The 25,428-nt window shown below is 39.2% G+C and overlaps 1 protein-coding gene across 2 annotated transcripts in view; it reads right to left on the bottom strand.

Moving 5' to 3' along the window:
* The window catches only part of LOC119654654 (uncharacterized oxidoreductase SSP0419), a 96,005-nt gene that overhangs the window by 4,316 nt on the left and 66,261 nt on the right, over positions 1–25,428 (bottom strand). The window contains exon 3 of one of the 2 annotated variants that reach the window (XM_038060142.1): positions 24,633–24,671. The gene's annotated coding sequence lies outside the window, so the exon portion shown is untranslated. Of the gene's footprint in view, positions 1–13,020; positions 13,157–24,632; positions 24,672–25,428 lie in introns of those variants that run through there. The other variant, XM_038060143.1, reaches the window with a different exon arrangement.

Here is a 25,428-nt window from a genome sequence, read left to right as displayed (position 1 = left end):
TACGAAAAAATAGAGGCCAAATTATGGCTACATCTGCTTCATGGTGGTTTGCCACTAAAATGACTCTGAATCTGACGCGATTAGTTTTTTTTTTTCGTTTTGAATCTGACTGCGATGACTTTCTCTCCTTGCATCAGCCTGTATGTCTGGATGTCTGAGTTCTGTATAAAGTCCTAAAGGGGTTGATAATGTGACCCAAAATCCCGAAGTCCATCAGCCACATGTTGCTGTCCTTGTCTCGACTACGCCCACTAATAAGGGCTTCCTTTCCTTCGATCAGCCTGCATGCCAGGATATCTGAATTCTGTATAAAGTCCCGAGGGAAATGATAATGTCACCGACAATCCCGGAGTCCATTAGCCAAGCGTTGCTGTCCTTGTCTCGACTACGCCTGCTAATAAGGGCTTCCTAGAAGTAATGTAGATGTCTGCTTTACCTAGCAATTTTTTAATGCTTTGGTCTTCTGTCCGGATAGCTAAGTGGTTAGAACACAATGCTGTCATACGGAAGGCCGCGGTTCAAATCTCGCTGGTGGCAGTGAGATTTGTATCGTGACTTGACGTCGGATACCAGTCGACTCAGCTGTGAATGAGTACCTGAATCAAAATCAGGGTAATAATCTCGGGCGAGCGCAATGCTGACCACATTGCCTCCTACAGTATACTGTAGTGTACCGTTACGGTCTTAAATGAAGTGCTCTAACACACTTCAAGGCCCTGACCCAATATGGATTGTTGCGCCAACGATTGTTATTATTATTATTGGTCTTCTGAGGACCTATTTTCGAAAAAGGATTCATTTTCGGTGTTCCAGCTGGAATGTGTGCGAGCTTCCTCGTGCGTGAACTGGAAGATCAAGTTCTGGAGCATTCTATTGGTCAATTTCCATGCTTTGGTGATATGTTGCAGGCTACTTGTCGTCAAGATTTTAGTTATAACCATTGGTGAAGATATTCTTCCACCCAGTTTACCGAACTTGGCCACGATCTGTCTTCAGTGGGGTTTTTTTTTATGCCGACATTTTTGTGCCATGCCATACCATTTTGTACCATGCTTAACACGCATTTTAACATTGCTCTCACATTTTTACTCGTAAACTACAGCGAGCTGGTGTTACGAGGGCTTAGATGCCTCGCAATTGATAATATGCATGAGAGGGGCGGTCGTTACGATAATCTTTTGCGCCAGGTAGTCATACTTTATCTAATGCAGTATTCTCTGGAATATATCTACTGTCTCGGTATCTTCTCGGGCCGGAAAGGTCGATCTTTCGGCGAAGACCAACAAAGCGCTCGCAACTCTTAGCGTAACACGGACTCGGAATTTTCAATCGGCCCAGTCGTCGAGTCCTTGAACTTTGTAATTCTGGTCAGGTCGTTATCGATTTCTGAATAACGAAGGTTATTAACAAAAACAGTTTCCTTTATACTGTAGATATTTTATATTTCGCAAGCAAGGACGTATTTCAAAAGCAAAATATATTCTTCAGTGTTAGTTTTACAATATATTACGGAAATATTTTTTAGCGGGAAGCCTGCGGCTATAACTTTATGCAAGCTTCACAGTTGCAGATTACTTATGGCAAGGGTAACACAGCTGAAATGAGATTTGATCACCAAGGCAAATCATAGTAAATGCGATGAATATAGAGTTCATGAAGACGATAATTAATACCCGAAGTTAGGACTACATTCCACCAACTAGAGAGAGAAATTGGTTGCCTAATATCAATGGACCTGAGTGTTTTAAGATGGAAAAAAAGCGTATTCGCAAAAGATGAAACAGGTGAAAACAGAAGGAAACCCCTAGATCGTGATAGAAAAGCAGCGGGGGTTATTATGAAATAGTGCTAAATTATATATGATAGTTGGGGACGGAATCACCAACTGATCATATTATCCAGTCGACGGTTATGGAAATATTTATGTAGAACATTGAGGATTGAATTCAACGTTCGCAAAAAGGGAAGTGACAGGAGCTACAAAAGAGAGAAGGATAATGAGGACTGAAATAACAAAAAAAAACAGAATACACCAATCAAAGAAATATAAAATATTGCTGAACTTTGTCAATAATTTGCGATCTGCAATATGGGTTTTAATCGATCGTTTACATGACTTGTCGAAGTCACAAAAGGTGTAGTATTCACTTGGCGTAGTGTACGAGTATATCTTCAAAATGCATCTAATTGCCTTCATTCATTCCTCTTCTTACAGCATAGATTTTTAGTCATCCACCCCCTCCTTCCTCCCTACCTCAACTTCCGAGTTCCTTCCAAAATTATTAAGACTTCCTTGTAATACAGTTCCTATTTCTATCGATTTCGACGCTGCCCTTCCTTAGTTGGGCATTTATTTCACACATTACCTCTACTCCCATCTTGCACTTGGGTTAGATTTGCCTATATCTTTGATTTTACTTTATGTCCTATGTGATCATGTCTACAATAGCTCATTCATTTGTTACTGTTATGGTGCTATCACTAGCATTATGAATTAGATGGACAGCGGATTCATCTAAGAGAAAAGAAGTGGGTTTGAGTCAAATCCGTCCGAGCCGTTGAAATCACTTGGGACCAGCAACAGTTGATTGGCGATGAAACAAATGATTTTGCCAGCAGCTGAAGGATTTAACAGAAGCTGGACTGGCGAGGGAAATAGTTGATTTTATTGCAACTCAAAGTGGAAAAGTCAAATTTCGTTCGGATTAGCAACATAGCTATAGAATTTATAGGAAAAAAAATTCTTTAATGGCGGCAAAAGCAAGAAACTCTGTGCGTTGGGGTTTAAGAATACACAAAAAGTTTTCCCTGCTTATCGTAAAAGGCGACTAAAAAGAATAGAAATTTGTGGGCTAGCAACCTGAAAATTCCGAAACTTTATTGTTACCGAAACGTCAATAACGCCTTGGCTTGGCAACCACTTTAGCTATAGAAAAGGGACTATGATTGGTTTCTGGAGTATGCGCATGCTCCTCGACAACGATATCGAGGGTCTCCAGAATGCTCAGGTTCTCTAATTCGAACATTCTGGGCCTAAGCGAAGTGAGATGATGGGACTTTGGAGAGTATTTCTCTCCCTTGAAAGCCACGTGGTAGTAAACGCAATCAAATCGACCACTTTGCGATCAGCAGTTGATTTAGGAGTTTTCCCCTGCATGTGCGTAACAAGAGAGATGCTGGCATTGGCCGCGAAAGGAATCACTTTCATATTGTGTTCGCCTCTCCTAGCTGCTGATGGTCTTGTGAAGGACATTAACGGTCGACTTCTCATCCACGATGACAAGCAGCTGAAGAGATGGCAGCAATACTTCACCACGATTTTTAAATGTATCACGTTCCGGTGACCTTCCTTCTCCTGTTAATGTAATGGCTAGTCACCGTAACATGTGGATACAGACTGAAATCATCAGTACATTCAAATAAAGTAAAGTCGTTGTGCTTGACAGTCTCCGCGCCGAGTTATTTGTCCTTGCACCTGCAGTTTCTGCAGATCTGCTACTTCCACTCATCCGAAAATCATTGGAACTCCAAACCTTTTCCAGAGAATGGAAGAAGGAGATGATCGTCGTCATCCCAAAGGAGGGTATCCGTTTTGAATGTGAGTATTGAAAGAGTATCTCCGTGATCTCTATTGGCGCAAAGATAATAGCTAAAATAATCATGGAATCAATAAAAGGGCACTTATAAAGCTTGATCGACAAAGACCAGGCTGGCAGAAACAGTGCGCGGAGTTTAGGTCTTCGCTTCACCTGCTCTTAATCAATTTCAAAAAGGCTTTCAACAGCGGGAACAAGAAGTGTATCTGGCGTATTCTACGTAGAAGGGGCATTTCGGAAAAAATAATAGGTATTATCAGAGCAAAATCTCGGAGGAATTTGAGGTTCAAAGTGGAGTCCACCAGGGTTGAATTTTGTCACCAATATCATGCGACCTTCAAGGAATTCAATGGACTATAAATCCTCAGAGTGAAATTATGCGGTGTTTCCAACGATTAATTAATTGAAATAATAAAACTTGTTGTTTCTTTTTCGTTGGTGTGGGTATTTATTCTTGCAAATACCGATATTTCGGGAACCACTTGTTCCCTTCATCAGTGCAAACAAGTTTTCGAAAACCTAGTTTCTGGCGAGGGTAGCACCGAACTAGATATTACTCGACGGATTAACAGCGCTATATCCGCATTTGCTGCCTTACGTAAAATATGGAAACGCAGTTATCTCAACACCAAGATCAAGTGGACACTGTTCTGTGCTAGTGCCTTTTTGGTGTTGCTATGTAGAGGTGACACATGGAAAGTGACTCCCAGTCTCTCGACAGCTGCAAGCTTTCATCAATACCTGTCTATATCGTATCATCGAAATAGGATGATCTGACACTATTTCAAACGAAGAACTTGGCCAGCGTCCAGGGCAAAAGTGGCCAGATCACACATTAATAAAGGGCGGCAATTTCATTGTGAGTTTCGCCATCCACTCTCGCAACGACGAGTGAGCTGCCTCAAAACCACTTGGTGCCGAAGAGTAGAGGAGGAACGCGTGCATCTCGGGAAGTCCTGGGTGGAGTTGAATCGCATTTAAGGTAACCGCGAGCAATGGCGCGTAGGTGTGGTTGACGCGCTACACTACACAAAGGCGTTAGTGGTGACCACATATATTAAACCAGGAAAAATAAAGAAGAAGAAGGAAAGTTAGGAATTCCAGCGACCACCGTTTTTTGCCTGCTGACGCCTAGAGGCTATATTAAATATCCGAGTTAGTGGATTCTCAATTTCATTTTCAAATCAAATCACCTTGCCTACCTTGTCCAATTAATTAGCAAAGGGTCGCATATCGACAGCGACTGAACTGAACAGCCATGGATTTCCGATTTTCATACTGCGGTACAGTTTTCCCTCTTGGTTGGCAGTAGCCTACCCGGGTGGATTATTCGTTCATCCACTAGACGACTCTAGGTTCTTTATATTCGTTTGGAGCTAATCTGTGTCGCTGAACATAATTTTATTCACATTGTGTCAATTGCATTTTATTAACACGGCTGCAGTATTTAACCTCGGTTACTGATGCGTGAATATTTCGAGGTTGGACGAGTCCTGGGGGGTCGATGCTTTTTTAAGAAGATTAATAGCGGATATGACGATATTCGCTGTTAGACAGTCTCCCATTACATGGTCAGGAATGGAATTACTGCTTCGACTACATTCCATAGCAAGATTGCCGCCCCTATCGTCTGCGACAAGAATGGGGAGGAGTAACACGACCGACGAAATAAATTCCAGGGTCTACTGTCACAAGCAGACATGATCGGAAGAAAGGAAGACAGATTAAGGTTCTTAGACTCTTTGTCTATTGTTTTAAGAATGAATGAGGACGAACGTTGCTAATATTCCAAACAAAACTGGACCTTAACTTATAAGTATTACGCTCATTCAACAGAATTTATGCTTATCATCATTACTTAGCGCATTTGTGTTACTGTGATGAGTAGGTAATCAATTAAACATTTTTCTTTCTTTCTGAGATCTTTTAAGGTTACATAAGGTGGATGTAGCCAAAATTACAGCATACTAATTAGGGAAAATATTTCAACTCTATAGATGAAACGAAATTGTTTTTTTCCTATAGAAAATTTACAACGTTTCAGATAATTTCTTCCTTTGCTGGGGAAACTTACATTTTCTATCATCAAACACGATCAAGCATCATCAAACGTAATGGGCTGGAGCAATAGCTATTAAATCATAGACGAGTCAATCAACTTACATCCAATGAAGCATCTCGTACAACGTAATCTTATGCAAACGCACTTTTCCTGCCTATTAATTTAGTCAATTAAGCAAAAAGCCTTCCGTTAATTTCGGTTAAGCCCATCTCCGACACATCTTCAATTATCCGCTCATCAGGTTCGATTATCAACCGCATAACGAGCAACTACCATCATGAAAATAGCTCTATCTCTAATGATGCTATCTATCCATCCTAACAATACCCTAGACATCATTTTGCTCAGCCGTTAAATTAACCATTTGATGCGTAATTGTTCGGGATTTTTCACACACTTATCATTACGGCTCGTGAGTGTAATTGCAGGTGTGAATTTTCCGAAAAAATAGATAGAAAGAAGATACAAAGATACAAGAGCAAAAATCGGCATCCTCACTTAGATCCATAAGACAGTGAACTTGATATGAAATAATGATCTCCATTTTTCTTTGCCCGACGTCTAGAGCAACTCGTAATAATGCATCTTTCATCACATCAGTAGCATATCGGAGCAAAGATAAATAACAAGGTAGAAAGATGATCCGCGAACAATGCAACCGTTTTATATTGTTTGCGGTTGATGCCGTTTATTATGTTTACCTTGAAAATTTCACTTTCGATCGGCTTCCAATTCAATTTTCCCTCCGAATTCTGAAAAATAGTGTTACATTAGATAAAATGGTATTAAGACGCGCAAGGTCAACTTTCTCACGACGATTATCTTAGTCTCTGGTAATGCATTAATATTCGTATCTTTAATGATCGTTGTAATGTTCCCAGAGAAGAAAATTGCTGATGAACTTGTAATGAGTCTTGCAAAATTTAAATTTGTTTTGGTTGGTAAATGATTTACACTGCTATGGAAAGCCAGCGTAGAGGAATATCTATTGCAAACGGTGCTAATTGCAAATGGACCAGGGACTACCAGGATTTTGTAACTGCCTCAAAATTGCCCTGAATATTGAGGAATGAAGCTCAGCGATAGGTTAATTTCGGTCGGTATGCGGTATGCGATTGCTTCGAAAAAGAAGCTGACGTATGCAATAAAGTAGGTGTACCTCTCTGGTGGTTACCGATTAGTCTCAGATAATGACATTCGCTACACTTTGATAAAGATACCAAGAAAATATGTTTAAATTGGGCCATTCATTGTGGAACTTATCCCGGGATAAAATTTAGATAAAATTTAATGCTTTTTGTCAAATTGAGTATCTTTGGAATGCTGTTGGATATGGGAATAAGTTAAGGCACGCAGCTTGTCTATTTAGTTTGTGGTCATTAATTTGTAGGCAGGTATCTATAGCCGAGGATATCACGAAGGTTACCGAGAAACGGAGGATTACTATAGCTTATACCAGGTCTCTCGCAAATTAAACGAGACTTTTCCGCAATCTCTATTTATAGTGAAGCTATCTTTCGACGAGAGTAGTAGTTGGAAAGGTACATCCTTGACTGACGTTCTGTCAAAATTTCATGACCAACCGAGTTGTTGTTGTTGTATAAGTGACAGCGTGTTTGTAGCATCGGTCCAAAAATGAAGAAAGAACGAATTTGAAAGTTTTGTTTTCGACTTGGTAAAACTTTTACTGAAACATTTGAATTGATGAAACAATAGTAGTTTATACCATTCAAAAAATGTCATGAGGACATCAAGGAACACGAACATGCCGGTCAGAGAAGTTTCGTGATTACATCAAGTAACATGGAAATTGTGCGTGGTTTTTAAAAGATCAGTCAAAATCTTCGTTGCGACACAAGGCAATGGCACTGAACTTATCAGAAGATTCACTTCATCGCATTTTGACCGAAAAATTAGCACTCAGGAAGATTTTCGCTCGCTTTGTACCACACAAATTGACTGATGACCAAAAGTTGCTCCGAATTCTATATTCTAACGAGTTGATTAAAGAGTTGAAAAAGGACCCAAACTTCAAGTACAGCACGTGGTGTTTTCAATATGACCCCGGAACAAAGTGGCAAATGGAAGCACCCACGATAACGCCATTTTTCTGACCAAAAATCACATTTCAACTGTCAACCACTCCTGATTTGGCACCTTGCGACTTTTACCTCTTCAGACAACTACATGCATTAGGCACTGAAAGAAAAGCGCTTTGCCGATATTGAGACTAAACAAAAGACGTCCATCGCCATTCTGAAGGATATTCTTACAGAACCTTGCAAAACGTTGGGTATCAATATACAAGGAGACTATTTTGAATGAAAAGATGAGTTTTTAGGCGACAGACCTGATATATCGTAGAAATATAATTTACCCAAAAAGGAAACAATTTCAATTTCTTATAGTCAATGAGTTTTTTTCATTAACCGATTACATATTTCGGCAGCCATTTGCCGTTTTCCTCAATGAAATGAACCCACCTAACCTAAATATAATATATGCAGGTAGTACGGGACTCAATTGATACCTGACTAGAAATTTGGTTTGGGAGCACCGAGCCCGGTTGTGGTTGGCTCCTTTGTGGCAGCCCCAAATCGCGGAGGAGAGTCTACGAATTTATTGCATCCGGAAATATACTAGATTGTCAACTTATATTCAAAGGGCTAATCGCGCTTCCAAAATCCCTCACATAATATATGTATATGCTTCCTGTTTACTTCTTTGTGGAGCCATCCCCGCAGTATCTTAGTTTTTATTATTATTTTCCATTTATTTTCAATAAGATAAGCTTACAGCAAAAACGGACAACCGGGATTCGAACCCGAGGAAAACGAGATCAAGGGGCCACCCTTCCAGTGAGGCTTCCAGTCTCTCCCTTGTTTTTATAGATACAATTACTCTTATTCTATTTATATTGACATTTTGAGAGCCACTTGCTCTCTTTTTCAGTGCGTTTAACAATGTTAAATCACTCAATCACAGCCAATTAATAAATTTCAATTTTTGGACAATTATACCAAGAAGCAGGAATATAAAAAAAATTGCAACTAAACATTCTCAATCTCGCTGGCCCATACCTACATATTTGGTACAAAAAATTGTTCTCAGATGTACGAGCCCTTAGCAGCTGGTAGCGCCTTTTGAAAATACAAACTCTTCATTTACAAGTAACTACGTGTTCTGCGAAAATACCCTTTCACATTTCTCATTAGATACGAGTTTAATTGTGTCTAGACAGATTTCAGTGCTAGTATCTCTACCATCATTGAACAAGAAGTCCTTAAGAATTTTTTGAAAGATTTTCTAATTCTCAGGTTATCAGGCAACTTCGATGATTCTTATGAGATAAAGATACGCTCTACGTGGCGATGGTGCTATCCAAAGGCTTATCAGTAGACAACGAAGGATATAGATAAAGCCCTTAATATAGGTTGCACTAGCACCTAATTTGGAGATGCCGAGAACGGAGGGATACGAGAAACAGGCTAGACGGCTGTTATTGGCTTAAAGTTGCTTACTAAGCACATTAGGATTCTATTAAATTTTTTCACCTTTTCCATAATGACTCAGAACCTACGCAAGATTCTTCGAAGAGTGTGTCTGCAAGACGATTAACCTTCTTATTTGTCTGACTCCAGCGCCCATTGGTTTCTGCTTCTTTTTATTTATGATTTTACTGCATCCACCGTTTTTATTTTCCTTGGGTTTCGCTTGGCCAGTCGACATTCCTACTTTGGACGTATGTTTTCCCTCTTCTGAACTTTTAGTTCTGTTTGTTAAACTCATCAGAATGCCTTTTTGCCTTTTTGGCGCCTGTTGATTTCCTGAAGGTTCCCCCTGTTTGTCTTGCACTCTTTTGCTTTGCCACAAGTTGTTGACTCTTAATAGTTTGGTGCATCTTGTGCTTGCCCTAAATGAGTTCGGGCAGCTCCACTATTTTAGCTTCATGCATGAAAGGTGGTTCTTCCGGACCAGGGCTCTGTTCTCGGTAAGTCCTTGCCATATCACTCCTTTTACAGGCTCCTTCACGTTTGAAAATTGATAAGCTTCTCCTGAATGAGTATATTTCCTGGTCTTGGAGTACCTCTTGAGCAGTTGCGGTGGGTGTTGAAATCGTCTTCTTTTTCCAGCCATCCCCTTTCAGCCCATCATTCTTTGCCTTTGTTGTTGGTGTTTTTGGTAGAGTTGTGCTTCGTTTGAGCACCTACTTCCCCAAACTAAAACATTTGTAACATAAAATGCCACGGTGGCCAAGTTGTCTACCACCGAAGCACTGAGATATTGGCAGTCGGAAGCTCGCTTACACACTCTGAGCCCCTGCACCGTCAGTTTACTCTTTTTTACTTCCACCATTTTGGTATTATTTTCTAGGTATCCCTCCTATGGATATTTTAATCTACGCACCAGACATGAGCACAGTCAGAAAAGAAAAGTATTATATATGTGTTCATCGCACATAAATTTCACCCCTTACCGCAACCTAGGGTCGCTGCTGATGAATGATCTTGTAACTCCTCGCAGCACTGTCTGTCTTTTTGTCTATCCGTCCATCAGTCTGTCTATGTGTCACAGCCATTTTCTTAGAAACGGTTACTCCTATTGATACGAAATTTAGTGGAAAGATGAGAACTGTGTGTTCCCTTGCATTAAGGAGGAGCCCACATTCATTTAAAAGGTCATGTGGGGTATCAAATGAAAGGTTTTGATTAGTGTTTTTCAAAGTTATCCACTTTTTCCAGATGTAATACAAGCGAGAGGAAGGCTTTTACGGAAACCAATAGTCATTGGGCAGATTCTCGTGTGCCAATCACCATTTTTCTTCGGACAACTTTTTTCAGTTCCCAACTAAAATACTTTAGCTGGTTCAATGTTATTTGTGAGATTGCGATTGCTTCAAATGTAGTGGTGTTACTACCTATTTTAGGAATAGTAATAACTTCCTGAGCGAGCGCAATGCTGACCACATTGCCTCCTACAGTGTACTGTAGTATACCGTTACGGTCTTGAATGAAGTGCTCTAACACACTTCAAGGCCCTGACCCAATATGGATTGTTGCGCCAACGATTATTATTATTATAATAACTTCCCGTTATTCCCTTTTTGCGTAAGAAAAAGATATGCATGTTACTTCACCTTTTCCTACTGTATCTGCAATGTTGTATCAATTTCGAAAGCTCCATTATCAAAGTATGATGCTAGGAATCAATGTCATACATTTGATAATTGTCGTAAAATTGCTTTTGGATAAGCTATCACTTTTAGCAGTATTCTTCGCAGGGTAATTTTGATATCACTTGTTATACGGTTAGTTACAACTGTCGTTTTGAAGTGCAATAAGAGTATGGCTTACTTTAACCAAATTAGCAGTTTGATTTAATTTAATTAAATGTTTGAATGCTGGTGTAGCAACGTTCGCTAGTGAATATGGACCATAAAACAGAGAACACAGCTCTGCTTCGAAGATATGATTTGAGGTTATTCCAAGGGTTTTTACATCATATCTATATAATGCATATGTCAAACGTCTCATTCCCGGTAAATTAGAAATATAGCCATATAGTATTCCAGTGTCGAGGCCCGTGATGAATATTGAGGGAAGGGAAACTATGGAGTGAGATTTTAAGGAGGAATCTCTGAATTCTTTATTGAACAATGTTGATTGTATGTTTTCAAATGGGGTTCCGCTTGAACTATGCTACGGACTCTCAAACTGGTAGATTGAGGTACGTTATTTTTAATGATTGAGAAGCAAAATTGCCAGTCATTCTTCATCACTTTTGTTGAAAGGGGTCTTTACAGATTTTTTTAATTTATTATTAATTAATTAATTTTTTTCATTTATTTTTTTTTCTTTTTTTTCCTATAAATAATATGATTGTCCTGTTCTGAGAGTTCTCTAACTTTGTCAATCCCGTTTTTGATCAATTTCGACAATTAGAAAGTCTACATTTTTCAATATTCAGGTTGGTTGGAATTGAAAAGTGAAAAGTTCACTGCAGCCTAATGACTTTAACCAGCAACCTGTCAGACAGATCTCATCAGAATATTTTCAGCTTCATTTGCAAATAACAATCGAGAGAAACGAAGGATTAGTTTATGTCTCTCAGAATGTAAAGGTCCCAAATCGGTAGGTTCTAAGAACTAGCCCTGGTACACTTTATGGTGCCTACATTTTGGGTTACAACTCTCTTACCTCCCAGCTAATATAGAAAGTTAAGTTAGTTCTGAAAGTAATCTCGCCGTTTCATTTGACAGCCCATATCCTGGGAAAGAAATACACCTCTCCTTCACATGTATGGAGAGCCCTGCTTAAACTTAACACTCGTTGCATGTAAAACAATTCGTAGACCTCTTCACCAAATTTCATAACAATAGGTTCAGCCGTTGCCTAGAAAATTGGGTTTGACAGACAGGAAGACAGACGGACAGACAGATATTGATTGGAGGTTTTGTATAAAAGGTGGATCAAAGACAGTCAACGAAATTCGTATAGAAAAACCAAATCCAGTTTTGCTGAGAAAAGAAATGTTAGTCACTTTTTTTTTAATCCGCGTGACATACTTATTTTAAGCAGTTGTAATTTGTCACTCCCGCTTTTGGAAATGCTAAATTTATTTCGATCAACTTAAATTTTATTTAACTAAAACCTCCTGTCGCCCCCTTATACGTAACTGTGCTTATAAACTCACCGCGGATTCAAAAGATAAATTGGCATGTTTCTAAAAATTTCTCAAGCTTGTTTTGAAAAGAAGGCCATAATTAAAGCGTATCTGAAAGCGGCTGTTGTATTAAAATCGGTTCCGCTCGATGTCATCAATGCACTTGCACACAATCTAATTAAGCTACGCAAGACGGTTTCAATTGAAATCTCCCGATGCAGCAACAGCTCGGAGTGGAAGCTAAGCTAGCACATACATATTTATGCAGCGCCGCATAGAAACTAACCTTAACGCATTCTTGGTCAACGTACTTTGATTCTTAACCCTGCAATTATTTTTTCAATTAAAGACCTCCAAACATGGTAAATAAATCCCATTTCGTGACTACCAGACTCAATAAATGGCTTCCAGTGTAAAATAGTGATTAATGGGGATTAGCGTGTAATACCATTAAGCTTGAGGTTCTTGATGGATTATCTGTTGCAGAGGTTGATTCCAATTTTCGATGGGAATATGAAAATGTTCATTAAAAATGCATTAAGCCTGTAGATAGAAGTGAGAACATATGGGGGCTGATTATTGGAGATTCAGAGGAGCAGTAAATAATCGACAATTTATCTGCAGTTTCTCGTGAGAACGGGTTACCTAACTGCAAAATGACTACATTCAAAAAGCGAGATGTTGTTTTACTGTACTTACTCGTATTTTACATTATTCAGGTTGTTGATTGAAATTTCGGTTAAAAAACAATTTCCACTTTGTAAGTAGTTACTTGCAATTCCAGCTTTTTTTTATCCTTCGCATACTTGAAAAACTTGAACACGCTTCACGCTTGACGGCCAAACAACCAACTTAAGATAATTGAAATCTTGATTTGACTACGCTTGCATTGCGTTTGCTTTCCAATAATGGAACTTGGTTGTTAATTAGTTGAAGCGCAGCACTTCGGTCTGGCTCATTTTGAATTTTAATTAATTGACGACATCAGCCATAGTCCAATGTATTGTTCGTTCGAACAAGTGAAACTGAGAAAATAAATTCAAAATGAACGTTCGACACGCACATGAGACAGCTCAAAATCCAAAGGCGTAAAATGAAATACTCTCTCGTTTAGGTGATGGATTTCTTTTCATTTGAGATTAAAATGGAAACTATTGCTCATTGTATTCTTTAATGAAAGCCATCAAAACATGCGAATGACCTTGATGACAATTAGACTTTATTATTGAATGTGTCCCCAACTTTTTATATGAATTGATTTTATTGTTCATACCACCTAGAATACTAATAAATTTTAGATAGCGTGGAAAAAAGTGATTTTGACTCTCCATTTTAGAAACCGAGAAAATTCGATTTCATTTTCGATTATTTTTAAGTGAGGAATGATTAATTGTTAAACTATGAATCATACAACTCCAATGAAGATCGAACCGAGGAGCGAGTCATCAGAAATGTAAGTGCGACTTAATTGGCTTGCGTTATTACTTGAAAGTCAAGGTATCGAATAATCCACTGATATTCATAGATTCTATCCCTCGGCTCCATATGGACCATGTACCAAACGAACTTTTCCGTTATGACATTTCAGTCGCGAACTACAAGTATCTGGAATGTACATGTTTCCCCTTATCATCAAAGTCTCTACAATGATTTCCTCGACCTGCAGTAAGAATTTCTGTAGTATATATGGTAGAGATGCGTTAAGTAATACCTTAGTAAGTGTGATCACAAACAGCACCTTTCATTACCCTAACGTACATGTGATGTTATATCACCAGGCAATGTTATCAAATATTACTTAGGTAGCCAAGGGAACTAGGAATAACAGATTCGTGAGCAACAGTCGACATCGGCACTCGACAGTCACCACTGCGAATTGCATTATGAAGAACGAATGTTCTTTTATAATGTGGTACCACATCAACAGGGACATTTCAAAACATTACCTATCACAAGAATAAAATAATCATTACTTCTCTGCCGGTTAATGTTGTGATATTAAGCGATGTGATGTTAAGTGATTTTGTGATGTTTAGTGTTGGTAATGCGATAATACACTTTAAAGTGATATTACTTTTGTGTCATTTCATACATCAGCTCCCGATATCGAACTTATTGGCAACAACATGCCGAGTCGCTGGAAACAAATTTTTGATCTCTCAAATTGCAGCTGAATCCCCAATCAAAACGCTCTTTTATGTTCCCTGCAAAACACTCCTTTATGCTTTCGCTGTTGTTAACCGACTCTTGAGCGTGTATTCCCTGCTGAAGCCCATTACCACGATGCCGAAAAACGCGGGATATACCGGATGAACTGCCATAATTGCCAGACAAAACGACTGGTTCATGGTCGAATCAAATAACACCTAAAGGAGGCAGAATGAGCCAAAAGACAGAATAGGCAATTGTTTTTTTCTTCCAAGACCCGCTGATGAAGGTAGTAAGTTGGTACTGAAATCAAAGTGATAATTTGGGCTAATGATTTTTTTTCTGGAATGTGTGCCACTTCTCGACAACGGTATCGGGAATGCTCACTTTTTCCAACTCGCGCGAAAATTCCAGCCAAGTGATAACAGATACTAATCCGGATTGTTACTAATGGCTACCGCAAGACTCTTGACCGAGGGAAGGTTTTTGACAGAATTTTGTTTGCAAGATCAAGGTTCACGGAAAAGAACACTGTTATGCACCAACGGAGATTTCTGATATAGTGGGAAAGGATGCTTTCTATGAGTAATTATTCAGGAGTGATTTCCTAGAGGTGACATTGTGATGAGTGATCCGAATGCCAAGGTGGGCTCTGACAATATCTTCCTTAGATATCTAATGGGGAAAAACCCATTTGGCGAGCGTAAACGATACTGGAGGGAAGTTTCAGAATTTCTGGAGCTTCCACCGCCCCATCATTGGCGGTACATTGTTTGAGCACAGATGTCACAAGGTCAGTTGTGTTTCAGCTGACCGACACCGTACAAGTAATCAGATTGACTATTTTGCAACCAGCAATAGATTTGCGAGTTGTTTTCTGGATGTACACATCAAGAGAGGCGCTGACATTCGTTTCCAAAGAAGCCGCCATCTTTTCGTCGTTTTCGGCTTAATTGGAATCCCGGGGAATAAAATATGCATATGCAAGCAAAATCTGCATCCTATCCATGCAGGTATTGGATCTAGAGTAACCTATCGATTTGTGATTCCCCAGTTCTTATATATTATGAAACCATGTAAGCAATCCAGTGACGACACCAGTATGTTGAAGCTTGAAGAACTCAAACCAAATAAACGACCACAAACTAATATTCTGGGACCCAAACCAAACAAATGACGACAACCTATAATAATATTCTGGCAATACACATAGGTAAGCAAACATTCACCGCACGAGCTTCTCAAATACGTTTATAGTCAGATTTGTTTTACGATCTGAACGATGATGTTTACGGCAATTTTGTTGGTCCTTGACTTTCCAAGGCTCCCCTTGTTGCCAAAGGATACAGGAATAAAACACGTGATATTTTGGTAGAATGCCATGTGAGGGATGAAAATGGGAAGGGCTTTGCCAACTTTCCGGTACTAGTTAATACGGTAGCTTACAAGCATGTGTCGACTACCGCTTCTGGGGAGCTGTACTTAGGTGGAGGCGGAATCATGTCATTATTGTTAGCATGCTTTCGGTCGTGAGCGGCATATATATTGGTTTTCATTGAGAGAAGGCAACTCAGGATAGTCGTTTGGTCTACTTACAACCAAAGTCACGTCTTTGACTTTATGCTTTCGATTTTAAATTGTCACAATAAAGTTTTAGTGTTTTCTATTCACTCCTTAATGGAGTGTAGGGTATCCACACAGCTTCTTCTTTTAACAATTAATGATGATGGAAACCTTATTTTAACGGTGCGATGCTGGGGTAGAGCGTCAACCTTTCAATCAATTGTCGGTCGAAAATCCCGGGACCCCACATGGTTGGTCGCCAATGTAAAATCGCACGCACCCAGTAGTTATCCGACCTGCGAGTTGAACTGATGGCCCGAATCAGGATGTTCCTTTTTGATTCCTTATTTACGAAAATCTTATCGTATGAGCCCTAGTATGGAAGTTGCCGCTTGCCGCTGATATTTAAAATCCTAGGCGACAGTCCTTTGCGCTCAGAGTGGAGTTACACTATTTCCAGCATATTATTAATTAATATATTTGAGACAAAGAATAAATGCATCTTAGAAATATATATGTATGCTTCCAAGACTCATTGATAAGGTTGTTGGTGGATGCTGTTACGTAATATTAATTAGGTATGAATCGATATAGGGCCAGAACTAATTCTAGAGTTACAGAATAACGCATATGTAAAAGGTACCAATTTTAGAAAGATTTCGCCACACAGCTGAAAGGGAACAACCAGTTTGCTGTTGCCCATTTAGTCGATGGTTTTCTTTCAAAAACTTCTGGAATATTTTTAGCGCTCTGCAGTGGAGAATATCCTAATTAGAATTCGTCCAGAACCTTATTTGAGTTTTTTAATTCAACATCTTTCGTAAGGAAATCTTACTTGATGCAAGCAATTCTTCAGGTTTTCTATATGACATATTATCTACTTGCCTCAGTCACTCATCTAGCATACAATGTTTAAATATTCTCTCAAAATTTTTCCCAGTAGATTGCGGTTTCTATGAAAAAGCTTTCGTTTTCATGGTAGAGTAGAATATATTCAAGATAATTGTTTAGGATATGGGGGATCCTTAGTCCACATCCACATGGTGTTGGACCGGACCAAATGGAGAGCAACTTACTTCCACGTTTTTTTGGTCCACGGATCCCTAGTTTGGGGCATAGCACTCAAGCATCCAAAAACTAAAAAAGGGCTAACGGTTTCGTCCAGGGCAGAGGCAACTCTTCAGACGCTGCCTCACCTCTGCCCTGGGAGCAGCGTGGCCGAAAGTGGCAACAGGTGGAAAAACGGTCCTTTAAAAACGTAGGAGTAAGGTCTCCATTTGGTCCGTTCCAACATCATGTGGATGTGAACTTAGGATCCCCCATATCATAAACAATAATTTGACAAATGTGAAAGATTCGGTCAGTAGAAAGTGAGACTAAAGTCTCCACACACAGGTGAGGATATTATTCTTCCTTTAGAACAGCAGTCTTTCTTGCCTCGAAGAGGTTTTTACAGTACATTGTCCGTGCCGTTAAGTGCCTCCTTCTACTTGAGAGCTAGGAGGTTTCTGATCCTCTACTTTGCCTTTAATTATGCATTCTAGTATGGAGGGACGCTTTACGCATGCATTATAATTTCCATTGTGTTATAGGGGAGGAGGTCATTAGTTTTTGATCAAGGAGATAGTTTAGTAGGTAATACCTTCCCGCAATACTGTGCGGTACATATTTTGGTGTAGAGAAATAGTGAACTTTCAAAGCGACAGCAACAATGCTGTAACAACACTTACAGCACAATAATGGTTCAAGTAGATGCGTTCGGGAAATTTCGATAACAAATATGAACCTCGCTCTGGACGGCCAATCAGGAAAAAGTCGACGAAATAATGAAAAAAGTTCATGAAAATCAACATGCGAACACTCGTGATTTTTTTCAGAAGCTAGATATTGGTCATGTAAATGCTTTAAACCATTTGCATTTCGCTGGATTGTTCAAGAAGTGCATAAATTGAGTCCAAAAAATGGAATGGACCGAATTTCTGCATGCAATGAACCGCTGAAAATGTGCAAAAACAAACAACTGTGAGTCATGGAAAAAGCGATCTGAAGCTCTAGAAGCAGTCGAAAAGCCAGGATTGGCGAATATGAAAAGAATGCGCTGTATGTGGTGTACGAGGAAATCATCCACTCATCTCTGCTGTCAACAATTAAAGAGACTGAGCGAAGCAATTAAGAGAAACCGATCATATATTATATATTGTAAATAGAGGACAATAGTGCGTCAATATAATTAGTGCATCATCCCTCCTCTAGAGTATTCAGTGGTTTTATTCTATCTCCAATAGCTGCATTTAAGACTCTAATCCTTCTCTGGATGATGAAAGATTTACGCCTTCCGCAACTCATTGATTATGACTCAGTGTTCTTAATTTTCCTTGCTAAGTACCTAAGTCTCTGAGAATGACTTGAGGACTAGCAACATCATTGTCTTGTCTTGTAGAAGCTTTGAATCTGTGGTGAGACGTTTCAAACGTGTGCTGTATTATGCCCGCATATTGCGGTAACCAGCCTTTTCCTCACTTCAACTCATCGCGGAAACTGGTGACCAAGCGTCGATGGGGGTAGAGGCGACGTCAATACCGTATTCCCAGGTCCTATGCATCTCCAGCAACCGCGGGAATTCTATTTGAAACAAATGATGAGATCGCATCTCGACTATGTACTGATACGTTGATGCTGCAACTAGAATCACGTGTGTATTTTGGTGCAGTTGCGCCTGTCTGATTGCACAATCAGAAGATTCGCTTTCGCGTTATTGATTTGAGTGGCCGAAGAGATCCACCGTCTGGAACGTCGGTGTGACTCACTAAGGAGCTGGCAATGCCAACAGATCGATAAAGAATAAAGTGCAGAGGGAATTATGCTACATACAGTGAGACACCTGTAGTTGAAATTCTGGGCACACTAAAGCAGAAACTTTCTGTCGTATGCAGTCGGTTAGGACGGAATGGCGACTGCAACGACTGCAAACGTGTCCAGAATGCATCGTTCATGAGGAACCAGCGGAGCTATCTCATACCACGCAACAAATCCTAACAGAGGGTCCAGACAGGGCAGTTTCCGGTAACGGAAACGAAACAATATGGGGGTGGAATTTGGGCGAATTATCGCTTGCCTTGTCAATATACCCGGCTTGAATTTTGCGGATGCTACCGAAGAGAAAATCCAAAGAGCATCTTCCAGGGGGATTCGTTGAGTCCCCTTTGGTTTTGCATGGCACTAAATTCCCTTTCATGGCTACTGGATGATGGTAGAGGGCGTGGTTTCTCATTGACGTGCTAAGCTGAAGCTAATACACTTGATGTACACAGATAACATCAAGTCGTATGCTGGTACTGATGACCATCTTAGAACTCTGTTGCGAATAGTAGTCGTATTTAGCCATGCTATTCGGACGAAAATTGGATTAGACAAGCCATTCTCAAAGGAACCCATGGTCGAGTTGGTGATCTGAAGTATATTCTGCTGTCCGAATTCCTGCGATGTTTGAAGTTGGTGTCGAAATCGCATCTCCCGGGGAAAATAAAATAAGCGCACTGAACATATTGGCTGCCTTTTCACTGACATACGCATTCGGAATTTTGATCGTTATCCGAGCTTATAACAAGCTTATAATAAAAAGTGGGTGGACATCGATCAGTGTACAAGATTGTGGTTCGGCGTTAGACCATTTCATTTCTGGTTACACAGCGCCGGTGCAATACAGGAACAGACATAATGTTATATGTAAGGTGGTTCATCAAAACCTTGCATACAAGCATGGGCTGATCCCGAGAACATGTCCGGTTTACCGGTATGACCCGCAAGCCGTACTCGATAGTTCTGCTTACAGCGTGTATTGGGCCCGCCAAGTTATAATTAAATGGCATACGCAACAGAACAATTCTGACGTGCTCTTAGTTGATAAGACGGATCGCTCTGCGTATAATATTGATGTTGTTATCTCCCGTAATAGTAAAACTGAACGTGAAGAAGGTGAACAATGAGCTACTGGCTCGAGAAAGTGGTTGTTGTTCCCATAATAATATCAGCTACAGGTATTTTAGCTAAATCCCTCACGGCTCCCTGGGACACGGTCTGGTTCAAAACATGCAGAAATACATGATTGTATCCGGGCATTCAAATGTGTTAGCGCACTTCATTCAAGACCGTAACCGCGCTCTATAGGATTCGAGATAGAATGATAGAAACACTTGCGAATGGACCACAAGCTATTTGATCCTTTCATAATATGACACTGGGCTCTCGAAAATTTTCAGTGATATCGGATTACTAGTGCATTAACCTGGTACCTGCTCACAGCGATTATTTGAACTGTTCAGCTCCTCGAGTTCATCAAATTGAATCCACGCCTCCGAAATCATGAAGCTTCTATAACGACCTTTCGTGGCTTGGACAGCAACAAGATTTACCATGCTAGTAGATGTACGCTTGGGGGTTATTCTGCCCATAGAGCAAGATGTTCATGTCATGGGTGATTTCCTGGGCCAAACCGTGCTCCTAATTGAATCATTTTTGTCCAACTAACAAGCTCCTCACGAGTAATATCTCTTTCAACAATTCTTTTCAATGATATAACCAAAACTAATTAATAATTTCATTAGGACGGTATGCCTTTTTTCAAACTCAACGCAAAGCGCGACTGTTATTAATGATACTTCGCATCGCCACAAAAGTAATAACCAGCACCGAATCTATGAGCCAAACCAAATGCATGACGAATAAATGAAAGGTATCAGCATTTATTCCTCGTCTAGGCTTGAAATTTATATATTCCGTCTGCAAAAGTTACAAAAAAGGCTCCAACAAGAAAGATGAATTTATAGGGAAGCACGCTTATGCGTTAGACATTAGATTTATTAGAAAGTTGTTGTATAAATCATTAGGAAATGTTACCGTACACATTTCCATTATTGTAACATAAGCTTAAAGAGAACACTCAAGCATTGGGTGTAGCAATCAACGTACTTATATCTTCATTAGACCGTTACGGACAGACGGGCTTTGTTCCTCATTTGTTGGCTTAGGTTACTTTTGGCGAGCCTCTAAGGTCTAACAACAATTGGTTAAAAAGTATACTTATAATGTGATGCATTTTACAGATTTCACTCACCGGAGATATGTTAGAAACACAGATACTTTATCTGTTAATTTGCAAAGTCATTATTTGAAACTCGGGGCTAGAATATTTCTGCATGGAACGATTACAGTCTGTTATAAGGCTATAAAAGACTAATTGAACTGAATCTTCGTATTTCGTTCGTAGACCAAACAACCTTGCCAAAGGTTTGACCTCCTTTGGTTGCTATCCAAGACAACCGGATTACCTACAAATCAACAACAGTTCGAGTTCCAAACATATTTAAGTTATTAGTGGTAAGATCACTACAATTATTGAATCTTGGAATGTTGCATAAAACATACTTATCGTAGTCTGCGCAACCTTCAAGACAAATCGAAGAGAATCCAATCTGCCATTCAACTTTCGTTTTCATCACCCCTTAATTGCTTGTAGAATCATAGTTATTGTGACACTCGATATATGATGCCGACAATCAACGTGACATTTGATACACTCATATCAGCTTACAGTACTCGAGTCTAGACGAGTGCCTCATGCAAAAGAAATCTCTTCAAGTGATATTACTTCATGGCTGGCAATATCAAACGTGCTATCAATATCGTTGATTTCACTAACAGTCACGCTTTGGCCACTTCTACAAAAGCCTTAAGAGACTCCTTTCCATTTTTATCTGAGAATAAACAGCAAAGCAGCAACTACGGCCGGTAATCACCAATTGGACCTCAAATGGCCTTCATAATACATTGTCACTTGATGGGATGCTTGACTGATTTTCTCGTAATGCTTGACGGAGCTCATCAAGTTTTCCAACAAGATAGTAACAAAGCGAAGATACAACGCAAAATATGATCACAATTTGGGGTTCACTCATGGTCCAAAAACTCGGGGCATATATGAAGTTTATGCCATATGAGACGTTTCCTTATAAAAATGGAATAACTTTGGAGATTGTATCTATATTTGTTTTGTTGTTACGGTCATTTGTTACGATTTTGAGATATTAGCATGCCTTACCCATTACAGAGATGACGGAACGAGCAATGACCATTATCTTGGGAAGATGATGTTACACAAGCTCAGCTACATTGTCATTTTGTTACTATTTTAATGGTGATGACGTTATCTGGATAGGTAATTAGTAAAACGTGTCATTCGGACTGGATCGCAGTGATGCAGTCAGTGCAACGAGAGCTATAATTGGAGAGAATGTAAAAATTTGCATTCGAAGTGCAGTTGACATCACGGCGTGCCATTTGTGGATATTCGACTTATGTGGAGAAATGAATTAATGTATGGTTCATGATTCCATAGTTGGGGAGAAAGAAGTTCACGCCAGGTAAGCAGCCTTTGATTGGAGTCAAGTTAACAAACAACATCCAAAGATTTAATTGCATTTAAAGCACAGTTGTGTGGCCGATAAAATGGCTTTTATGACCCGTGGATTATGAAGCCAAGGATTGTATGCATAATATTGGTGAAAGACTGTCCATTCGCATGTGACGCTAACGTATTTGTAGAGATGTGGGCCTATTGTTATTGACAAATTAATAAATTATTTTTACCAAAGGAGGAGACAATAAACTTCAACTGTGACTAGGGTCAACAGAGTCCTGTCCCACTGTTGAAAGTGTGCTAGAAGATGATCGTGAAAAATTGTGAAAATTATGATCTGGACTATTAGACTGCTTTAATAATCTGTTCTTGAAAAGCAACAATGGTTAACTCCTCTAATGCCAATCTACCAAATTTCATATATGCAAACCTTTGGCTTCCGATAATTACCCTAGCTGAAACTTGAAAATGTTTGCATCACAAAAATATCTACAATAAGAACACTACGGTTCTTATCGGGAACTGGACGTTTCTTGTATAAAAGGTTTTGTGTATATCTTATGTAAGAATATTTGAGTGAAAATTGGTCCCATTTGTACCTAATTCTTAATATTTACGAATCTAGTATGCCAGATTATTATTGACTTTGATATAGTACTGACATTCGAAGTCTGAGATTGCAGTAAATTTGTGTAAAAGCGACAACTTTGACCTGGGGGGAATGGGGGAGGGAGCTTTCCCGTCAATTTCTGAAAAATATATTAATAATCGTATACTATTATTAACTTTTTTGAGGTAATTTTAAGCTTAGATACCATGTCTGTGGACCACTAATTCTTCTTAAATTTTTTGGTTGAGCAGTCTCTAAGAACGGCTCCTGGAAGTAATTGGCCCTTTCCGAACCCCCGCGCTCCTCCCCTTTGTAGCCAGAGTTAAAATTAATATCTGCATTGATTTCATTTCAATTGATACCGCACATGGCTATATACAGTGATAATTTTTTTTTCGCTTGATGTCTGGACTGTGTATCGTACTAATAAACGCGGTAATAACTCGTTTAATGATTTTATTGTTGGAGACATTTTGGATCAGCCATGGAAACTATGTCTTTGTCTTGTCAGTACCAACTTGCTGTTGGAAATTCAATTTCATTTTTAAAATTGACAAAAATCGTACCCATGAATCGTGGATGCACGGCGTTACTTTCGCAACTGTGGAATTTAACGAAATATGGAGGTAATGTCAGTAGAAAAAGTGCAACCTACCAACAAAAATACATTACTTCAATTGGGTAAGTAGGAATGCTACACGGTGGTAATTTCAACAACTGTTTGGTCAACATGGTATTATTATGATGTGTAAATGGATACTGTACAAAAGGAAGGAAGGACTGGATATCAAGGAAAGTCCTAAAAACAAAGCGAAGATGCTATAAGAGGATTGCCTATAGAGTTGCGTTAAGTTGACTGAAACTCCTATTGAAAATTATCTAGTAATTTTCCTTTGTAAATTATTGTTACTCATGCTCCTGACTTTCTGGCAACTATACGGCATTGAAAAACTTGAGAAAGATGCTGAATAAATTTATGTTGAGCATTTGACAGTACCTTAGTTACACGTTGAACATGCGGCCGCTCATGACACGAAGGAGAAGAATTACAATTCGTCTCTTATTTCGGGTTTAGGAACGATGAAGTAAAAGCGGATTAATTTTCAAGAAAATTTATTTCATTTTCTTCGAAATAACAGCGACTCACGTGTGCCAGCCTTTCACTCACTTCTAGCGCATCGCGTTCTGTTTTTCCGGCTCGTTTTTGAAGCGCCATTGGGATGATTTTTGACTTACCTCCACATCAAACTCGTAGGCTCAGGTCTCATCACCAGTAATTATGCATTTCATGGAGATGGAGTCATTCAGAAACTAAATACTCAACAACCATCTTTCAATGTTGTTTTTACACGAAATTTAGGTCCTTTGGGACGATGAGAGAAAAGGTCCTATGATCTGAAGTTCTGAAGCGATCAAATTGTAAAATAGATATTAAGTGTGGCCGCTTCTCTGAAAAATATCTATTCCTCCCCTCTCCTCATAAAAGAAACTCTCACTGAAAGCCTTTTAATAAAAGATCTAAGTTTTTTGTGAACCTATCTGAAAGCAATGAAACATTGAAAAATGTTATATTACCTTTTGTTGCAATCCTTAATGAAAAATTAGAAGCAAAATCTGAAACAAAGAAAGAAAGAAATTAAGCTGCTGTCGAGTACTATGTAAGTTATTTAAAAATAACAATCAGTTTATCATGTACGACTAACCGATATTAAGAAATAAAGTAAATGTATCGTAAGTTTTGAGAATATTTCTGTATTTCTATGTAACTCCAGGTAGACTGAGAAAGGTGGGCCGACCATCAGCCCCAATCGCTCAGGCTCCATATTGCCGGACCATTGTCTTGTACCCTAACGTCTATTCAATTTACTTCCTGCCTTGCTTATATGAGGATATTCCCCATTTGCATTATATTTAATGAACCCGCTCTATAGCGAATGTGAAACCAAACCAATCTCGACCAGTATTTTAGTATAATTGATGTCAGACTGATATATATAAACCTAGTTATGTTGTGAGTGAGGGTAATCGTTCCCTGGTGAGGTGTGACAGGGCCTATTTTCGCATTCATTACCAGCTGCGTTCCTGTAAGCTTTGCACTTACCTTACCATAAATGCTTTGGACGCCTGGAAATTGTTGTTGATTCGATTTTAGGACTTGGTTTCACTCTCTATTTGACTCTCTTTAAAATCTGTAGAGTTTAGGAATTTCCTTTGCATTTTTTTTTTAGATTTTAGAAGCACTCACGAGGAACAGATAATCTACAAAAAGCAAAATGGGAATACTTAATTGCCTTCATCAGGTTCGGCACCAGTAAGCAGGCTTTTAGTGTTCCTGATTATTCAATAAAAAACTCTAGTATGCGTTAAGTTA

This window comes from Hermetia illucens, chromosome 4 (assembly GCF_905115235.1).
Source record: "Hermetia illucens chromosome 4, iHerIll2.2.curated.20191125, whole genome shotgun sequence".
NCBI lineage: Eukaryota > Metazoa > Arthropoda > Insecta > Diptera > Stratiomyidae > Hermetia > Hermetia illucens.
The sequence above is the reverse complement of the archived record's forward strand: the minus strand, read 5'-3'. Positions and strand labels throughout refer to the sequence as shown.